The 5,540-nt window shown below is 35.2% G+C and overlaps 1 non-coding gene across 1 annotated transcript; it reads right to left on the bottom strand.

Moving 5' to 3' along the window:
• Positions 1 to 2,639: 2,639 nt before the first annotated feature.
• LOC118205960 (U1 spliceosomal RNA) lies at positions 2,640 to 2,801 on the bottom strand. The gene has a single exon (XR_004761096.1). It is a non-coding gene; the product is annotated as a U1 spliceosomal RNA (small nuclear RNA).
• Between the last annotated feature and the right edge of the window lie 2,739 nt (positions 2,802 to 5,540).

Genomic DNA, 5,540 nt, shown 5'->3' with positions numbered 1-5,540 from the left:
TGGATAACATGAGAAACAACTGGTCAAAGCAATAATTGCGCTAAATGCCAATAGTGGATGTAAGTTCTAAGCTCTCGAATCCTGATGAAAGGGTTAACTGCATAAGTAATTTTGTGGTTTTCCTCATGTGCAAGGTGAATGCGAACCAGAAAAATTCTCCGTAAAAAGCATGCTTTCTTTAGTAGATAATCATTTTCACGCGTTACTTCAAGATTAATGAATCAAATTGAATTATTGATCACTTTAAATTTTCCTGATAATTTGTTAATTAATTACATTATTTTTAGCTCAAAAGGGCAATTTGCACAGAAAGCCTATTAATTTCGTTTTGTTATTATGCGTTGGTTCACTATAAATAGAGTTTTACTTTTCCTTTTCAAATTGTTGCCACCAGATATTAGAACCCATCATTACATTTAAACAAATGAAATAATGAAGATTCTGCATGAATGTATGTATATCCTATGTTTTTCGCATTGTGAAAAAACTACGGTGCCTAGAGACATGGAATTCTGAATAACGCAGTCCTCCACTCTAATATGGGCATCTGGAAGCCGAAGTTTGGAATTAGAATTTCGGAATTTTAGAAGTTTGGAATTTTATTATCTATTTCATATTTAAGAATATTTCATTTAACTTTAACGAATTTTTGATTAACAAACTAAAAGATTTCTAAACTTTAGATTAACAAACTAAAAGAGATGGACTGGCCTCCTCCCCCTAGTTGAACGTGTATGGGATGCCTAAGGGTGCCGAATTTCAGCGCGCCAAATTCCTCCCCGTATTCCCCACAAGCTGAAAAGTGCATTTTTAGAAGGTGGCGTGCAGTTCCACATGACTTAATCAACACTTTGGTAAAGTGTATAAAATCAAGACGTGAGGTATGCATATCTGTCCGAGGTGACCATACACCATATAAGAAAAATGTTTCCCTCAACAGGTGACTTAATGTTTCCATCATTTTACAATTTCCCTAATTTTGGTTTTAATTTTAGTATTTTGGGAATAATCAGCTGCCAAACACTGCAGTTTATGTTAACTAATGCTTACAAATTTCTATTAATAATTAAGTATTAGTTACGTTTTATTTCTGTCATTATCCTTTAATTTTGATGACCAGCCTACATTGGCAATTTGCGCAAAATTCCAATGTAGACTGGTAATAATTGGCGTTTAATAAATCATATTATACTCTAAAAGAGCTCTTTTGTGTTACCGTTAAAATCTGAAACCCTTCAGACTTTTTTTATTCGATTCACATTAGCACGTAAAAGGCGGACTGAATAATAATAAAATCAGACACGTCTTTCTATCTCAATTTTTGTTAGTATGATGCAAGGAGGTTAGAACTTATGGAGATGCCCTCCACGCAGTCCAAGTGAAGTCAAAAAAGGGGGAAGGAATGCCCTTAGTAGTCGTGGCTTAAAAGGATTGACGTCCTCTAACCACACCCAATTATGTTCCCGGTAGTCGTAAAGGATCGCAGATTCATCACGCCCTCTTTCCTTTACATTTCTCGCCATTTCATTTTATCTCTACATTATGTAATTGCTATAATTTCTACATTATGTAATTGCATCTTCTAATTAATGCATGCTAGCATTAAAAGTATTGTGAACACGAAACAGTAACAACGTACTCAAACTATAATTTGATTATACTTTACTTATTCTAAGTATATATAATTCTCAAATTTGTCCTGTTGTAAATATTACTTATGTTTCGAAAAAACTTAATTTGAATAAACAATGATAGAAATATGTAAATTTTACTTTGTTATTTTAAAACTCACCCCACAAATGTGACTAAAAATCAAATCCAGTTATTATATATTTACTTGAGCATAAAATAAAATGTAGTTAAACTCATAAAAGGTGAGACCTGTAATGTAATCATGATTAGACATTAAAGTAAACTGTTTTCTTTTCCATGGAGAGCTAGCCACGCCCCCTCCCCTTGTTTACTTATCGTTTTGCCATCACATATAAGTTAATTACGCATATCACTTTAATTATTATTATGTAAAGGTAAATCTGAGAACCCATATATGTTTCTTCGTGTACTTTACACAAAGAAAATACTCAAACTCTTTCTTGAAGGCCATTCAAACACACATTTCGATTATTCTACTTTTTTATACACGTTCTAAAACATTCTTTTACATGGACATGAAGTCGGAAATGTAGGCATTATTTCGCTGTAACAATTCAGTGCCTTTCGCATCTACGCATAGAAAATCAGAAAACACACTGAGAACTTGAAACCAGCTGGCGTTTTACCTCACTTCGCTTAGTAAGGTAATAGTTTCCTTGCCCTCGAGTGGCGTGGCTTATTTCCTTTCCCTGGCTTCACTTTCTTCGTACTGCAATTAGCAGAGACGCCATCTCCATGTATTCTAACCTCCTTAGTATGATAATATTTAGTACTTTCAGAAATCATTTAAATTTGCGATAATATATTAAATTATTCTCATTGCGGAAGCTGAGTTTGCAAAAATGGTGCTTAATTATTTTGCTACTTGGTTCATATTATTTTCATAAGACAATCGGAACAAAATTTATTAATTTAATGCCTCTACAGTTGATACAAATTTGATTACCATTGCGGTTACTTTGAAGTGGATTCTTCTCTTAGAAATGTAGGGACAGCGCGAACGCAGTCCCAGCTACCAAAAATTATGCACCCCAAGCAACCGCAATTTGCGGATGTGGCGAACGTCAACCCCTCGAAGTGCAATGAGAGGCCTCTGCTCGGGGGAGCCTCCTTGCTGATCAAGGCATACCCCAGTGCCAGGTAAGTATGCTTGAAACACAGGTCATCAAAATGACTTAAAAATTACATTTATAGTTATAGTGGTGGCTATAATCGAATTTCAAAATTTTAATATTCATGGAATACCTTTTTAAAAGTAATTTCTTTGACTGCCACGGAATCTCATCCTGCGCATGCTTGATTAATAATCATAACGGCGACACAACTAACTGGGTCTATGATTTTTCTATATTTATTATATGTTTTGAATTTTTGCAGCTTATTCAGTTCTATTTCTCATATCACAGCAATAACTGCTGTCCACAATAAACTACCGTACAGCATGCTTAGTAAGAAATTTAAAAAATACTACATTACGGCCCCTATAAGGGATAGCCAGCACATTCCTCCAGTTTTAAGAGTAAATTTTGAGAAACATGAATGCAGCCTTTTGGCAATAGATGGCGCTGACCGTTGCACTGGATTTCTGACTTCAGAATTGCGGGTACTTCGAGTTAAGAAATTCAGAATTACTACCAATGACAGAATTCTCGCAGACGTTAAAATGGAATTTTTTGCCAAAGAGAGTTCAAGATAATGACACGTGTAACCATAGCAACACCGCATTATGATTTAAATAACAAGACTCCTTAAATTATACCGTCTACATCAATCCAATCCAATACATATATATATCGCCGAATTGTAGCGAGTAAAGGCCCGTTTCCACTATTCCGTAGATTATTTTCATTTTCCGCCGCTAGTTGTATAAGGTATTTCTCCCACTTCCCTAGCGTGCCTTCGTGGTGTAACGGTAGCATGCTGGGCTGGTATTTCAGAGGTCCGTGGTTTGATTCCCGGCGAAGCGGTTGCATATTTTTCATCTTTACCTGCTTCCAAAAAAATCCTAATGACCCTACAGGTGTCACCGTAATATTTTGGCGCCAAGCAAGCAGTTCGCGAGTTTCGACGCTGAATATCTGAATTTTTCCCGCTTAATAAATGCGACTTTATTCGCTCCTGATAATTTTGCCGTGATGGCACCTGGCAGTTGGATGTTGATAACAGGTGGTAAAGGAGGAACTGAGTAAAGGGGGTAAATAAGGTGACAGTGCGTCACAAGGATGGAAAACCAGACAACAGACCATTTGAGGCAAGACTGAGTGCAGTACTACTAATTAATCAATGATTAATAATTCCTGATAAGTAAAGTGGGAACACAAAGGTAAAAACAATACAATAATGAAATAAAAGATGTAATCATAATGAAAGATGTAATCATAATGATTGCAGTAAAAATGAAATATATAAAAAAAATACTAGATTAAATATATGATAAATAAGTACTTGATTATAGTAGAATAAATGCATAATATAATACAAACTATAATGCAAAATATGTACAGAAAAACAAATTACGTCGGAAAGTTGGTGTCACAGAGGTGGGTTGCAAAGGGTCTTATATCTCTGTCCTCTTGCAAGATAATATAATTGAAGACATGAAAGTGGTTCATAAAAGGACAAGTGATTGCTTTGTTGAAGGAATTTTCATTTAAATTTTGAGTAAAATCCTTAATATATTCAATCTTCAGGTTCTTATGAAGGGTTGCATTAAATACAAAGTAATGTGCATTAGTAATCAGTCTTAAATATTTATTCTGCACCAATTTGCAGCTTGTTAATATTTCTTTTCTTAGTTTGCGCACACATTAAAAGGACCTACATAAAAATAAGAAATTTTTTATCTCACTTAAAAAATCTTTTAACTGCACTAATACACCAAAATAAATTTTTACATCTCTTACAAATAACTCCGACTCTGTCATCACATCCATCGCCACCAGATGGCGACACATGCTGAAATTTCGCATTGCGCCTCTCTCTCCCTCTCTAGCATCTTCTCAGGTTTCCTGCTACAGGATCCACTTGATGTACCCTTACTGCCAGGTTCCTTCGGGACATCTATCATGGTACTCGGATGTAATGCCTCAGTGCAGTAGAAACCCAGTATAATTCACATAAGTATCTAAGTATCTATCTTTTCTTAGCAGCAGCCCATGCAGGAGATGTGTAGCATAATAATGAACGGATAATAGATATGTAAATATGACACTTTCTCTTTAAGTACTTGCCTAAAAGCAGAATGAACCTTATCATATTACCCATTGACTTATTCCTAATACTATTAATACAGTCGGTCCAGGTAAGCTTGTTATTAATAATAACACCTAAAAATTTTGCATTATTGACCATAGGTATTTCCGTATCCAAGAGCTTCAGTTTCGCATCAATAATAATTCTTGAACGTTTATTCTGCTAATAACGGGTAGCTGAGATTTATGAGTGTTGATCGCAATGCGCCATTTAATGCACCAATGCTCAATATAAGGCATTTTCTGTAACGCTCAATTCTGTAAGGCAGTGTATCTGGAAGTTTTTTAATAGGTAAAGTTAGGCTGAGAGATTTAACGGCTAAAGCCCTGTCATCAGCAGAGCATCCTAAGACTTCTCAATACCGCTGTGAATTTTTGGAAAATGTAGAAAAGATAAAGTACAGATCCTAAAATTGAACCCTGAGCTACACTGGCTCTGAGTCTTCTTTCTCCTGATATTTGTTTGCCTATTGAGATAAAAAAATTTCTACTTTTGATGAATGAATAAAGGAGCTGTGTCATTTTTCTAAAAGCTGAGAAGCTTAAAAAGATAAGCCCCTCATGCCAGACACAGTCGAAAGAGCGTCTACATCACAAAACGGCAGCCTATGAGAGAGACGATTCTATTATTTTCAT

Source organism: Stegodyphus dumicola, chromosome 8 (genome assembly GCF_044657685.1).
Source record: "Stegodyphus dumicola isolate Sdum_Otavi_A_Nest chromosome 8, ASM4465768v1".
Classification (NCBI taxonomy): Eukaryota; Metazoa; Arthropoda; class Arachnida; order Araneae; family Eresidae; genus Stegodyphus; species Stegodyphus dumicola.
This window is presented reverse-complemented; position numbering and strand designations above follow the sequence as displayed.